Source organism: Felis catus, chromosome F1, assembly GCF_018350175.1.
Source record: "Felis catus isolate Fca126 chromosome F1, F.catus_Fca126_mat1.0, whole genome shotgun sequence".
Classification (NCBI taxonomy): Eukaryota; Metazoa; Chordata; class Mammalia; order Carnivora; family Felidae; genus Felis; species Felis catus.
In genome coordinates this window covers 24,045,956-24,062,128 of record NC_058384.1, presented here as the reverse complement: position 1 = coordinate 24,062,128, position 16,173 = coordinate 24,045,956, and the positions used below count along the sequence as shown (strand labels likewise).

The window sequence follows — 16,173 nt, the reverse complement described above, 5'->3', positions numbered from 1 at the left end:
TATCTAACTAACTACTGGCTTAAACAGGGAGCTGTTTCTAGGCATAATTAATACAGTAACAAGGTTGTCAGGATTCCAGATTGACTTATCTGTCATTCTTTGTCTTCATACTACAAATCCAAAGAAAGACAGGGAGAAAGCTCATCTCATTAGAGTTCTCTCTTTTCAAAAAAAAATAAAATGGAGGGAAATCTTTTCCAGGATATATACCCCACCTCTAGCAAGTTTCCCTTTAATACTATGGGTCAGGATAGGGTCACTGCGTATGCTGCCTGTAATGCAACTGGGAGAGTCACTGGTCTCTTTACTGGAAGTGGACTTTGTGTGTAAAGAAGGAGGGGAAAGGCTCTTGGGTAGCCAACCACTGTCACAGACAAATTCATATGTTGAAACCCTACCCTTCAATGTGATGGTGTTAGGAGATGAGGCCTTTTGGAGGCAATGAGAATGAGATAGGATCCCTTGAAAAGGACGGAACCCTTGAAAATCATGAGAGAGCTTGCTTCCTCTCTCTGCTTTTTCCACCATGAGGAGAAATCTGCAACCCAGAGCAGGACCTGACCATGCCTGCACCCTGGTCTCAGACTCCCAGCCTCTGGAACAGTGAAAAAATACATTTCTGTTGTTTATAAGCCATCCAGTCTATGGTATGCTGTTAGAGCAATTCCAACAGACTAAGAGAACCACAGCCATTCAATACTCACCTAAAGTGCAACAGCCCAGGGATGGATTATATTTAATCATTTCACGCTTGCTGTCACATGAGCCACACAAACAGTTACTATGGAGTCATAAAAGAAGAGACCTCAAAAGTTGGGAAGTCCTGAGTCTCTGGCAAGCTTTTATTTTTTACAAAAGCTCCCTTACCTGGTTGTGGTTTAATATCTACTGAAACCCCGAGGATATCACACACACACATGCACACATGCACGCACGCATATCTGACACCTTTTATGTGGACTTGGTCACAGCTATGCACATTACTGAATCATTTCTAAAATCAGAACAGGAGCTTACCAGAAAATAATCTAACAAGTCTAGGAATCGTAACAAAATCTTGGGTACAGCAAGGGCTAGATGCAGCTTAGCCTCTGAGTATTGCTGATTAAGTTACTAAAAAAGAATTTAGCAACTAGGATTTTCTAATGATGAAATTTTTTTCCTGTGTAATTGACAGTAGCAAATTTAACAGAAGAAACGCTGAGGAATGGTGATTAGAGATGCATCCCAACCTAATTTTTCTTCCCCAGTCTATAATAAAAGGCATGGAGCTCAAACCTCTGGGGAAAGCAAGAAAGCCAGGTCTGTATACTTTTGGTAAAGACAAGTTCCCTTCTTAGGATGATGTGTCTGCAGAATCATCTGGAGAAGCAGATGTGAGGGAGGTTAATCCGCTTACTTAAAATATCCTGAAATAGCAGGAAAAGCTATTTGAATCTCAGAAAGTCTATGAGGTAGTTGAATGGGTTAATCAATATTTCATTTGATGAACTGGCTTGCTGAGGGGCTTTAGGGGACGCCTTTTCCCTTCCTCTGAAGAAATAACAAATCGGTTGGGTGAATCAAGGGTCACACCCAGGGCACCTGGAAGGGAACCTCTGTGGAACTCTCTTGGGTTTGATTGTGGAGTTTTGTTTGTTTGTATGCTTGTTTTTTTTTAATGTTTATTCCTTTTTGAGAAAGAGAAAAAGAGAGAGCAGGGGAGGGGCAGAGAGAGACACACAGAATCTAAAGCAGGCTCCAGGCTCTGAGCGGTCAGCACAGAGCCTGGGGTGGGGCTCAAGCTCACAAACCTCAAGATCATGACCTGAGCCAAAGTCCGACGCTTAATCGACTGAGTCACCCAGGTGCCCCAATGGTTTTTTTTTTAAGTTTATTTATTCATTTTGAGAGAGATGGAGACAGCATGAGTAGGGGAGAGGCAGAGAGAGAGGGAGAGAGAGAGAATCCTAAGCAGGCTCCGTGCTGCCAGCTGTGGAGCCAGATGCAGGGCTTGAGCTCACGAACGGTGAGATCATGATCTGAGCCCAAACCAAGAGTCATTCACTTAACCGACTGAGCCACCCAGGCACCCCCTTGATTATGTTTTTAAGGGTTTGGAAAAATTAAGAAATGTTAGGCCTGTTTCTGATTAGTTTCTGAAACACTCACCTAGTGGTGTAACAATGTTTATTGAAGAAATTGTATATTGTGTGTATAGCAGTTTTGACAGGAGTCCTGACCCTGTGGGTGAGGAGGAGCCCGTAAGTAGCACAGCACGGAATCGGAAGAAAAGAACATGCGGGGGCTCCTGGGTGGCTCAGTCGGTTGGGCGTCCGACTTCTGCTCAGGTCACCACCTCATGGTTTTTGAGTTCGAGTCCCACGTCAGGCTCTGTGCTGACAGCTCAGAGCCCGGAGCCTGCTTCAGATTCTGTGTCTCCCCCTCTCTTTGCCCCTCCCCTGCTCTGTCTCTATCTCTCAAGAATAAATAAGCATTAAGAAAATTAAAAAATAATAATTAAAAAGAAGAAAGGACATGCTGGGACACATGCCTTTAGAAAGGAAGCATTTGATCCTTGAGGAGACAAGGGGACAGAAAATTTTTTAAAAAATCTAGCCTATGGGGAAAAAAAGGGCAAAGAGACATTTAGAGTAGGTTGAAAATAAAAATGTTAAGAAAATTAACATCTTCTCTTTGATAAGAGTAAGTAGACAGTTATGGTCTTTTTATTCCATTTAGAAGTTCTAGAACCAGTGCAGTCTCACTGGGGAACTGCAGACAGGCCGGGCACTTTCACAATTTTCATACATGTATTCACTCATTTATTCTTCCAGGCATCGTTCATTAATCATCTGTCCCCAGTCATTAACGAGGGGCCTCCTCTATTTCAGGCAGCAGAGCCACCATGATGAACAAGAAGTTCTTCATCTGGAGGACTGCGGCTCAGCTGGAGGGAGGCGTATATAAACAGCTAGTAGGGTAAACACAGTAAGTGCTGCACTAGACCTAACAGCAGGTCACTGTGGGCGCACAGGAAGGAGAACCCCTGACTCCTCTTGGGTGGCTGGGAAAGGCTTCACAGAAAGGGATGTTAGAAGTGGGCCTGGGAGGACGAATGGGAATTGGTCAGGAGAAAAGAACGAGGAGGAAACCCCACTGAGGGAAGGGTCTGTGTGAAAGCCCTGGGGTGTGACTGGGCTCGCTGAGAAGAGGGGACAGCAGTAAGGGTAGGGGTGAGGCCCGCCTCCAGAAGGTGTGGGAGAGGTGACCAGGGCGAGCTGAAACAGGAGCCCTGGTGTGGGGGAAGCCCTCCACCTCAGGGGCCGGAAGGTACCAGTGCACCCCACGGGGCCCAGGCCCTCCCGCCACACACACACACACACACACACACACACACACACACACACTCACACCCTCCACACACACACAGGAACTGTTGTTTCGGTTAGCCCCCTCCTGAGAATACAGTTGAGTCTCTCAGTTGTGCCCTCCAGAGCCCAGCACTCTGGGAATGCTCTAAGGTGCTTTGGTAGAGAGGACCCAACAATGGTTTTTAAGCATGGGAATGACACACACACACTGGATCTCTAGGCTGGAAGTTCATTGAGTCAGGACTAGGTCTGACTCGTGAGCAACTCGGTCTCCTGTGAAGACTTGGCATGTAGAAGGTCCTTCCTAAGTATCTGCTACTTCGTTAAATGAACTCAATGAATCAGGCGGAGTGGAGAATGGACTAGCGAGGAAGGAGACTACGATCAGCCCAACTGAGAGGCTGAGACATAAGAATCCAGGTGAACTATCACAGTAGGGTTAGAGAGGACGGGCCAGTATTTAGACCAGCACTGTCCAATAGAACTTTCTACAGTGATGGAATTGCTGTTCGGCACTGTCCATAACACCAGCCACTAACCACATGTGGCTCTTGAATACTTGAAGTGTGGCTAGTGAGAGTCAGGAACTGAACTTTTAATTTTAGTTAATTTAAATGTAAATAGCCACATGTGAACAGTCACACTGAACAGCACAAAACTAGAGTTTTCTGTGGCAGAATCAAAAGAACTTGTAACATATTGGATATATTCATTCATTAGTTCAATCAACAAAGATTTATTGATCATTTTCTGGGTTCTGGAGGAGAAAATGGGGGCCAATTTGTGGCAACTGTATGTACCATGCTAAGGTGTTTAGAGTTTGTAATAATGAGGGGAGGAGAATGGACAGGCTATTTCAGCAGGATTGGTCAGGGAAACCATCTCTGCGTGACAAGTCGAGAGTTGGACAATGAGAAAGTTATGCGGCTTAAGAAAAACAAAAACAAAGACTCCAGATAAGAACTAGATCAATCATTGATGAAAGAGAGCAATAAAATTCAGCATGAAACACTCAGAGCAAGAAGGGACCTGCACCATCTGTAAGTCTAACTCGCTCTTCCTTTCTCTAGGAAGACAGCAGAAGCCCAGAGAGGTAAACTGACTTACCTAAGGCCACACAGCTACTTAATAACACATTTGAGAACAGACTCAGTCTCCTGACTTCCAACTCCACTACTTACTGGGTAAGTCTATCTTAGCATCTATCTTAGCATCTCAGCATTTTCCTGATTACTGCAAAGGGTTATTGCGAGAAATGAAAAATGTAACAGAGACAAGGTGTTAAAAATGGTAGCTATTTTCATTACTGGAGTTGCTTTAATCTTACAGGGTCCTCTCAAGTAATTATGTTATTAATAAGAACTATGTCATTCTTTTAGCAATACAAAAGCATAATGCAAAAAATTTAGTAATTTAATAATACAAAAAGCGTTAAGAGAGGCAATGAGCATTCAACTCCTAATTTGTTTTAGTTGTTGTTTGGGGTGACTCTCAGCCTTGGTCCTGTGCAGTCAACAACAAGTACCACCTGCCATTTGCCTAGAGGCAGCGCAAGAATTATGAAATTCTGGAATTCTCTGTAAGGGAAGAAATAACCAGCCTCGATACGGCCGCCCTTACAACCCACCTTGTTAAGTGGTGGCAAGTATCACAGTCCTCAGATGCTTCTGAAGACAGAAAAATGAGGCTTTGGTTTTCCCGACAGGCACAGCTGTCATCAAGTTCCTTGTGGAAAGCTGCTGTAGACAGAGGCTGAACGGAAGTGAGGGCTTTAACAGGATGTGAATGTTGAAATGATGAAGTGTGCGCTAAAAGCATATGGCACAGGGAAGGATTTTCTGCCTTCAGGATTAGGCACCACATCTGTGCCCTGTGAGCTTATAGTTTTGTAAATATTCAGACAAGGCAAACAGTACGACAAACAGGGTCATGCCTTTGCCAGAGTGACAGTCGGTGTGGAAATATACGTGGTGGCTCTCTCTGACTTCTCCGGGTCATTTGGTGTTCAACCCAGGAACTAGCCCACGCTCAATCCATTCTGTTGTGTGGCGTCCGAGCTTAATGACTTTGGAGCCACCGGTGCAATTATCACTAATCAGTAGTTGGATACGCTGCCTGAGTAACGTGAACAACGAGGCACTGAACAACTGCAGGCCGTTGTGAAAGAGTGGCTGAGAGCCATGTCTGAGGCTCGCTGCCCATCGCCTCACCGCTCCAGCCCCACCTGGTGAAGCCAGGATCCTCTGCCCAGACCGTAGGGCCGTCACCTCCTCCCATCATTCCCGAGCAGCAGGGACCTATCAAGATAATGCCTCTGCACCTTCAGTGCTCCCAGTGTACCTCCCAGTAGACACAGTGACATAGTCAGAGCCATAGAGGCAGAGGGTCCAAACCCTTGGCCTGAATCTAGCAGGTCTGGATCCCAGACCTCTTTGTACCACACAGTTCAGCTTGGGGCAGTTACTTAATTTCTCAGAACCTCTATGTTCTCAAATGTGGAACTGGAATAATGTCTACCTCATAGGCTTATGTGAATCAGAAAACTTATTATTGTATGGGAAAATGCTTTGAAAAATAGAAAGCACTACTCAAATGAGAGCAAGGTATTATTTAGTAGTCTACACCACATGGTATATTTTTGTGGAAAAAAATAAAGCCTCCTGAATATTACATTATATTCATATCACTTCATTCATTCATCCATTCATCCACCTCTTCATTCATTCAGCACAGTTTTATGAGACAAGGAATCTAGGCCCAGTGCTGTGGTGTATACTAGGTAGATATCAGATCATGAACAGCTCAGATTACTATTCCTCATGGAGCTTACAGTCTATTTAGGAGAGGGGGACACTGTAAACCAATAATTATGCAAATGCATTTAAAATTACAAAGCGCGCTAGGTGCTGTGAAGAAAAAGTGCGTAAGGCCATGAGCGAGGCTAATAGTGGAGGTACCTAAATATGAGACTCAGTTGAGTTGACTGACTTGAGACAAGGGACTTCAAGGTAGCAGAAAGAGTATGGGGGAAGCCCTTGAGAAAGCAGAGCATTTGGTAAATTCAAAGACCGAGAGGCCCATGTGGCTGGAACCCAGGAAAGAAGGATCGTGTCGCCAAATTCGTGCAGGCAGAGCAAGGGTAGCAGATGCCTCCTAGGATTCTGTTGTCAGAGAGCTGCGAAGTTTGAGCCCTAGTGGAGAAAGGACAGAGCAGTTACAAGACTGGGAAAATGAACTCACTAGAGAAATGTGGTAATATAGTTGTGTGATCCATTTAACTTGAGATAAGATAAACTCATAAAGATTCTAATCTCTTGGTTGGGAGATTTCTTTTATAGCAGTATTCAGCACTTAGATGCAGTCACATAAATTAATTTTGACATTGTTAGTTGTGGCTTTCCACTCTGTACTATTCTACGTAAACATTTCTACATGTTTGTAGTCCATAAACTTGTTATGCGTAATGGCTGTATAGTGTTCCATCACGCTTTCCATCAGGACATTTTGGGCCCTTCCACACACTGGTGTGGTTTTTAGTTCTGTGTAGATCCCCCCCACCACCATCCTTAAAAATAGTGCTGCTGGGAATCTTTTTGTTTTCTTCTGAGTTATTTTCTTGGGTTACATTCCCTCATGGGTCACTTCTCTGCATGTCAGATGGCTGCTCTGATGCTCACGGTCTTGTTTTCTCATGCTTTATTTGTCTGGATGTGAGCAAATTCCCTGGGTACCAGCCACCTCAGGGAGTTGCACGGGAGGGGCAGGGGCAGGCAGGAAGAGGGTCATCCTCATTAGAAAGACGGAGAGTACCAGCTCTTGCCTTAATGTGTTTTATCCTCTAGGATGGCACCTGTGTTGGGAGTTTGCTCTACACTCAGAACCTCCATGGCCGTTAGCCTGATGGCTAGTTCATTCACCTCTCTCACTTTGCAGTCTCCCCCAAGGGACTGTTAAGTTCCTGGGGAACGCTGTATGTGGAATAAAATGCAAGGTATGGCAATGACTTGACTTGTTAGCAGGAAGTGATTGTGAGAAGAGACCTAAAATCTCTCTGAATGTAATTCACTCAAAGTGATAATTCTATCATCTAAGGCAGATGGTTCCCTGAGTATCAACCTTTTAATTTCTTTCTTTAATATTTCATTCAGAATTTCTAGATGTTGTTTAGAAATTGGTCAGGGACCAACTAAACCAAATCGAGCACATTATCAGGGAAATTCAGACAACAAACGTCTTTTTCTTGCCTGATCATGGCTCACCCACTCATTTGATCCAGTGTATCTCTTAAGCATTTGCTTTTAACATTAGTCAAAAAGTTAACGGAACAAAACAGAGTAGCTGAACTCATTTGATTTGGGATAGAATATAGCACTCTGTCCTCTGGGGAAAAAGTTCTATTCCCTGAGTCAAACATAACACCACATAATAATGATTCAGTCTAGAGTTTTTGAAAACTGGAGAATAAGTCCCAAAAGGTTTCTCTATTTTATTAAAAGAAAACAAAACAAAAAGACAAAAATGGAATATAATAACTATTTTGTCCTCTTACCCAAAAAGGGTGCATAGGAGAAGACAAAATCATAGCCTTTTTGATCAGAACCACCATCACTGACTGTCAGTGATACCTACTGTTAATAATAATGACACAAAACAGCTATGGAGCGTTCACTGTGTGCCAAGCACGGTGCTTTACATTTTGCCCTCATCTCACCTCCGCGAGGTAGATTTTCTCAAAGTCACACAGCTAATGAATGATGGACTCAGGATTCAAAGTGTGACCCCAAAGCTAGTGCCCTTCACCTCCTCTCTGCCCTTGGGGCTACAGTGACTGGAAGCGGTGTGCGGTAACAAGACAAACCCATGCCAGGGGTTCCGGAGAATGGGTGTCACCTCCACGTTAGCCTCCAAATTCACCTGTTAGGTGAATTAGGTAAGTCGCTCAAGCCTCCTTGCGATTCCACTTTCAATGAAGCAGCATGGACTCCTATTTTTTTCTAACTCCCAATGTGAGGTCATGCTAGGTGATGGCTGTGAAAGTTCTCTGATAACCAACCGTAAAGTCCTATAGAAATAGAAGGACTTATTAATGTGTATTGTGATTGCTCTGATGATATGGCAAGATTCTCATATTTAAAATGTGAGGCACGCAATAGCCGCTGTGGGGTAAGGTGGCTCGGTGGGGTCAAATTTGAATGTCACATCCAGTGAGCTTGTGATTCAAAATTAATCATCTCATACCCTGACATGCCAGGGAATCAGAGAATACCCAACCAGGAGGCAGCTGGGGTCATGTATGTTGTGTATATGACTTGACTGATGTGATGACAGATGTATTCAAAGCATCACCAGGGTCTCTAAGCAGACCTTCTTGGAAAACTGATGGGCATGGGAGGCTTCCTCCAGTGGCCGCAGGTTGGGAATGGATCGTACCAGATCTAGATCATGAGGTCGAGTTCTAGAACAAGACTGAGGGGTGGAGCAGGAATCGGGTATTCTTCAGAGCGGTCTTGTTGGCCTTGTTCCGACCCAAGCTCCATGCCTTGAGCAATCAGAACATCTCAGGTCTTGGGTTTCTAGATGATGGAATATGTTCCGTCACTGATCAGGACATGGAGGCCAAGGCAGAAATTTCATCTGTACTTCTTGTAAACCCAGCAGACTAGTGGGTCTCAAACTTCAGGGAGACTAAAATCTCTTAGAAAATTTGTTCAAAGGCAGATTTCTGGGATCCATTCCTAGGGGGTCAGGATTTCCTTGGTCTTAGGTAGTAGCCAGGATTCTGCCTTCAAACAAACTCTTAAGTAACTTTGATGCAGATACATACAATTTCTATTTTTAGGGGGGAAATGTAGAGGAAGAGAAGAGAGCTAGTGTGCTAAAAGTTAAAAAGCATTTATTGACCACTTACTATCAACCAGGCAGTCTTCTATACATAAATTACCATAAGACATAAAGTGCTACATAAAGTAACTCCGTGAACCCTCACCACGGTCCCCTGAGATATACAATATTTCCTCCACTTTACAAATAGGATGACAGAGGCACAGATTACTTGAGAAGACACTGGCACCCGGTTTCATGGTAGGATGTAAAAATGTTAATATCTCAGAAGAACTTTCCAGGAAAGGGATAGATTGCTCAAATCCCACCCAGAGGGAGAGCCATTACTCCTACTGCTTGATTCTAACATTAAAAATTCATGCCAGCCCAGGGGCACCTGGGTGGATCAGTCGGTTAAGTGGCCAACTTCAGCTCAGGTCATGATCTCACCGGTTCGTGGATTCAAGCCCTACATCAGGCTCTGTGCAGACAACTCAGAGCCTGGAGCCTGCTTCAGATTCTGATCTCCCTCTCTCTGCCCCTCCCCCACTCACACTCTGTCTCTCTCAAAAATAAATCAACATTAAAAAATTTTTTTAAAAACTCATGCCAGGTAGGAATGGAGGTTGGGTGAAATTGCTTGCCCTAGAATCTGTTTCACCGGATGCAAACTTTGAGACTGGGGACCAGGAAGCTCCCATAGTTCCAGCTTTGTTCATAGGGCCCAGCCTCTCATGAAGAAGTTGCCTTTCTCCCAACCAACTTTTTCCTTGGCAGGCTCCTAATTGAAATGCTGCAGGCCTCATACTTGCCTATCAGGTTTATAGAAATAGGAGTTTTAAGCCTCTTCTAATTAAAAGTATAATGCTAACCATCTATGGACAGTTAGCTCATTTGGTGAGAGTCAATTTAGAGTAAGGGTGAACTCACTGGATTTGCTCTGTTATAATAGAATTCACTGGAATTTCTTTCATGTCTTTGCCTAAGAAAAACAAAGAGGCAGGGAACTCAAGGGACCCCCTTAACTGTCCCTAGTTACTAGGACAATTCAGCCAGCCCAGAGAGGAGGTAATACTTGAATGGTTGGTTAGAAGTGCTCTCTTCTGATTTCATTATTCATATACTATGATTTTAATAACGTTGAAGTTGGCTGAAGGTTGTTTAAAAATTTGAAGCTCCCTGGGGCGCCTGGGTGGCGCAGTCGGTTAAGCGTCCAACTTCAGCCAGGTCACGATCTCGCAGTCCGTGGGTTTGAGCCCCGCGTCAGGCTCTGGGCTGATGGCTCGGAGCCTGGAGCCTGTTTCCGATTCTGTGTCTCCCTCTCTCTCTGCCCCTCCCCCGTTCATGCTCTGTCTCTCTCTGTCCCAAAAATAAATAAAAACGTTGAAAAATTTGAAGCTCCCGAGTTCCAGACCCACATTTCTGTCTGACTGTTAAGTTCCATTTGGTGGCTCTGCCAGCATCCCATCCCCAAAACGTGTCCCAAACCAAATCCATCATGTTCCCCACCAAGTCCCTCTTCTCTGGATGACACCATTCTCTCAGTCTAGACCCAGAACCACAGCCATCTTTGAATGTACCCTCCCTAGTGGGCGGTACATTCCACCCACCTGTGAGAGACAGTCACAGGTTCTCCCAGCTCTGCTTTTATTCTTCCAATACTGCCATCACTATCAGTACCACAGTCCAGATCCCTTTTCACCTCCTGGTGTCTGGACCACATTCTGGAACCTTCCTGACTAACATCTTCTTCCTTTGTTCGTCCTATGGCTTTTTCTTACAGTGGCGCTGGGATATTGAAACCATATTATTCTTTAGCTCAGAATCTCTCATGATTTTTATTGCCTACTAAAAAGCTTTGCACTCAGTTCCAGTGTGTGTGTGTGGGGGGGGTATGTGTGGGTATGTGTTTGGGGGCAGCGGAGTTCTTACTCACACCACCAGTTCTCTGACACCAGCTGGGTGTCCTCTACTTCAACTCATTTCGGACACTGTCCATCCAGAGATAGCGTCAGATTCCACAGGTTGAGGACCCAGTCCCTCAAGACTGTCCCCCACTTCAGATGACAGTTGCAAGTCCAGGTTGTCATCTAAACCTCTCACAGACTGGCTATACATCAGAGGTCCCCATGACTCCCAACTTGGTTTGATTAATTTGCTGGAACAGCTTATAGAACTCACAAAACCAGTTTACTCACTAGTTCACCACTTTAACGACAAAGGATATTAAATGATACCAATCGGGGCGCCTGGGTGGCTCAGTTGGTTAAGCGTCTGACTTCCGCTCAGGTCATGATCTCATGTTCCTTGAGTCTGAGCCCCACATCCAGCTCTGTGCTGCAGCTTGGAGCCTGGAGCCTCCTTGGAATTCTCTCTTTGCCCCTCCCCCACTCATGTTCTGTCTCTGTCTCTCAGAAATGAATCAACGGTAAAAAAAAATTAAAAAGTTAGAAAAGGATACCAATCAACAGCCAGATGAAAAGATTCAAAGCGCAAGGTCCCAAACAAAGGAGTCTCTGTCCTTGTGGAGTTTGGGACCAGCCACTGGCGCTTGGAAGTGTGCTGGTTCATCAACCTATCTCTGAACCCCATCCTTTCCATTTTTTATGAGACTTCATTATATAGGCCTGACTGATTAAATCATTGGCCATTGGCAGTTGAACTCAATCTCTGGCCCCTCTCCCCTCCCTGGAGGAGGTCGAAACGGGGCTGAAACTTTCAGCCTTCTAATCTTGTGGTTGGCTCCTCTGGCAACCCCTTCTATGCTTTGGATACCTAGGGCTTTCCAAAAGTTACCTTATTAGCATAACAAAAGCACCATTATCACATCCATCACTAAGGAAATTCCAAGGGTTTCAGGAAATCTGTGCCAGAAACACGGAGGAAGACCAAATATATATATTTCCTATTATAAATTACAATATCACACCTTCTAATGTTCAAATGCATAATATTCAAAGTAAGATGTACAAGACCTTCCATAATCTTATTCCATATTATTTGTCTAGCCTTGCTACCTAATAATCTTTAAAAACGTTTTGCTATTCACAGGGTTGACTTATCCATTAGGAACAGGAGGCACAATGCCTAGGGCCCACAGTGCTTTTGGGGTCCATAAAATGTTTAATTTATTTCAAATCAGAACAAAAAATATTTTCCACCTTGGATTATGTTCGTATGTATACCAACATAGTTATAAAACATAATTTGAAATATATCCTATGGAAGAAGGAGCCAATGAAAGCAAAAGTACCCAGGGATCTTGAAAATCTTAATTTTCAGCCTTGTCTCCTCATTCATTCAACCACTGAAAATTAATTAAGCTCCTACTATTTTTCAGGCACTGAGCAAACAGATATGGTTTCTGCCATCAGAAACTTTAGTTGCCGGGGGCACCTGGGTGGCTCAGTCAGTTAAGTGTCTGACTTTGGCTCAGGTCATGATCTTGCAGTTCGTGAGTTCGAGCCCCCTTTCAGATCCTCTGTCCTCCCTTTCTCTCTGCCCCTCCCCTGCTCACTCTCTCTCTTTAAAAAATAAACTTTTAAAAAAAGAAAAGAAACTTTAGAGTCAACTGTTAGAGACAGACAAGTAAATGTATCAACATAATGACTATAAACTATGGTACATGTTACCACTTAAAAGAAGGGGCACTGAAGGAGGTAACATTGTCAGGAAGGAGTCCAATTTGTACATGTGGTGGTCAGAGAAGGTCATTTTTGAGGAGGTGACATAGAATCTCAGAGTTGAAGGATGAGAAGGAGCTAGTCCTATTGACAGAATTGGGAAGAACATTCCTGCAGAGTTTCTGGGTAAGACTCGGAAATCATGCTGTTCCTCTGTTTTCTGGGTGCTTCAAATGAAGGAGCCTCTGGGACTTGAAGATGTCTTGTCCTTGTCAAATGACAAAAGAAAATTTAGGAATGAGTTTGATGTCCTTTATTCAAGAGAAGACAGTCCACAGATTGGGGCAGTGCAGTGCCTCACAAGCAGTGGAGACTCTTTCCAAGGGATTGTGGGCAAGAGTGAGCATTACAGACCTTTAGAAGAAGCAACTCAGAAATAGGGCATGATTGACTAGGATTTGGGGAATTCCCTGATAAGGCTACCAGGTCTGATTTTCTAGGGGAAAGTAAGCTAGCTAAAGCTGAGTCGTAGGATGGTGATTGGAGTATGTTAGGTTTCCTTGACAGGTATTTCCCATAAGAGCAGGCTGACCTGGGTTTAGATTTGGGACGTGGGCAGATTCCCAGGGTGGCTTCCATTTTGTAGGTCCCATATACAAATTAACTTTATCATCCTCAAATACAAGCTAAGTTCTTCTGCTTCCATGGTTTCGTTCCTACTGCTTCCTCCCCTTAAAATTCTTTCTCCTCTGCCTTCCTTTCTCTGTTTTTAAAAACCTTACTCATCCTTCAAGTCCCAGTTCAAATGCCACCACCAAGCCACCGTCTCCATGAGACCTCCTCTGACTATTCCAGCTGAAGTGATCTTGCACTCTTTTGAAGCCCCAACTCACTCAGGTACCTGTCATCTGCTACCTATTTCTTTCATATCTCTCTGATGTCCGCCGCTTGCTGAGGAATCCCTTGAAGGTAGAGAGTTTTGTATCTCAGCATTTTTGGAAGCACCTCCATGGTGACCTTCACAAATTAGTTAGTGACTTACCACAAATTTTCTGGCTGCATGGAAAATGAATGGCTAATTCCAAGGCAGACTGTCGTAATGTTGTATTCCTGCAATCTTTCCTTTATTTCCTCCCGCAGACCACGACAGCTATGACTGTAATGAGACCTTGCATATTTAACGTGAGGCTGAGAGAGGAGGAGGCATGATGAATGAGCTCAGGAAAACGTGCGGCTTCTGCAGTGACACTAATAAATGAAATGTAGAATCCAACTCCAACATTTGGGACTGGAAACTAACTACAAACAAGCAAGCAGAAAAATGAACGGGTTGGGGGGTGGAGTGGGCAGCATATGCGATAAGTGAAGAAGATAAAAAGCTACATGCTGCTGCTAGGACAGAAATGTCGGGTTTTGCATTAGGATTGTTCTATTTTTCTTTTTCTTGCCTTAAAAAAAAAATTAATGGGAAACCAGTCTCCAAAAATTTTTACACAGTCTGGGAGTCTGTGGGTAAGACAAAGAGCCTGACATTGTAGGTGGTCCCCCAGCAGGCCTTGGATCTAAATCGGAGCTGTTACAGCGAACTGTCAGGCCGGGTGCCGCTGTAAACACCACATCCACGGGAGTCGGGTGGAGCATCCGAGTGCAATAGGGACACAAGAAAACCATTCTCCCACTAAAACATGTGTTTAAAAAATATTTTGGTCATGCTTTTGGTGGCTGGATTCTTACAAGACGGCAAGTGAGAGACAGTCCCTTCTTTCAGTCGAAAATGCAAAAGAACAGAGCACAATTCTAAAGACCAAAAAAAAAAAAAAAGCAATTTTAGAATAGCAGGAGCTGAGTGAATGGTGTGATTCCCAGGAGGCGTTCTTGACCGACTGGTTTTAAGATTGAGCTTTAGCAAGATGTTAAGATAGGGTGAAAATATGGTCTGGGCTCCAAAGGATCGGAGTCCCTTACTGAACCGCACTGGTGTGAAAGCCGTGGGGTATTGCTGACGGGGTGGGCATGGCGGTGTGAGGGGACAGAGCTCCCTGGGTGTAGAAAGGGATTCAGGTTAAGGGGTCTCTAGAGCTACGCTCTGGGTGTCCTGGCTTGAGCTGCACTGCTTTTCCTGTTCTCTGGGTGTCAGCTGTTCATTCGTGCAACAGATATTTATCGCTGGCCTGCTAAATGACAGATACTGTCACAGACTCTGGGTGAACAGCTGTGAATAAACACCAAAAATATCTGCCCTCATGGAACTTACATTCTAAAGGGTTGAGAATATAGGAATATGTTCTTTCGGATTCTAAAGACAGTCTCTAGACAGATGATCAATGAAAGACAGACAATTACAAAGATAAAAAGGGAAAATGCATACATAGTATGTCAGGTGGTAATAAATAGTATAGAGAAAAGAAAGCAGGGAAGGGAGATTGGCCGGGTTAAAGGGGTGCAATTTTAAAAAAAGGTCAGTGGAGAAGGTCTCCCTGAAATGGTGGTTTGTGAGTAAAATCCCGAAGCAAGTGAGAGAGTTTATCATATGGATATTTGGGGGAAGAACACTCCAAGGAGGGGAAACAGCCAGTGCAGATGCCCTGAGGCGGGGCACGTCTGGTGGGCTGGGAGAAGGATGTGGCTGGAGCAGAGAGAGGGGGAAAGTATTAAGGGATGAGGCTGGAGATATCATGGGGGGCAAATCATGTAAGGCCCCAGGGACTTGGGAGCCTACCTAAGGACTGGCTGTGAGCAACATGCCCTTGGACAGACTGTAATGGTTTATAAAAAGTAATGTGACTTTCCTCACTCCCTTTTTCAGAGGACTCTGGAGTCTTCCTCCTGCAAACACCGCTTCATATCCTCCAATTAGAGCCATCCTCTGACCTTATTTATTTTTGAGAGAGAGAGAACGTGTGAGCCAGGGAGGGTCAGAGAGAGAGAGGGAGACCTAGAATCCACAGCAGGCTCCAGGCTCTGCATCAGCACAGAGTCCCACACGGGGCCCAAACTCACAAACCACAAGATCATGACCCGAGCGGAAGTTGGACGCTTAACCAACTGAGCCACCCAGGTACCCCAAGAGACTAATATTATTGTCCAAGGAGAACTCACTGCGTTTCAACTGATAGCTTACCAGTTTCAGGCCCAAGGACCTCAGCAATAGAGTTGGGGGCCTTCATGCCAAGGGTCTTCATGGCACATGAGTGTGTATGTTCTCCTTATATTTTCCCAGAATTTCCGAAGGAACGATGATCTGCAGTTAACAGTCCATGGTGGAAAAAGAAGTACAAGTATTGTTTTTATCAATATGTTCACCTATTGCTTTTTCTTCACCTACAGGGTTGATCATATGTTTGTCCTTTATTCTACTAATATGTGTATTGCATTAA

General features: G+C 44.3%; 1 protein-coding gene across 3 annotated transcripts in view; it reads left to right on the top strand.

Moving 5' to 3' along the window:
- The window catches only part of TSEN15 (tRNA splicing endonuclease subunit 15), a 185,903-nt gene that overhangs the window by 56,257 nt on the left and 113,473 nt on the right, over nt 1–16,173 (top strand). For all 3 annotated transcript variants that reach the window (XR_006591898.1, XR_006591897.1, XR_002739135.2), the window contains exons 4-5: nt 2,874–2,970; nt 4,424–4,537. The gene's annotated coding sequence lies outside the window, so the exon portion shown is untranslated. The remainder of the gene's footprint in view (nt 1–2,873; nt 2,971–4,423; nt 4,538–16,173) is intronic.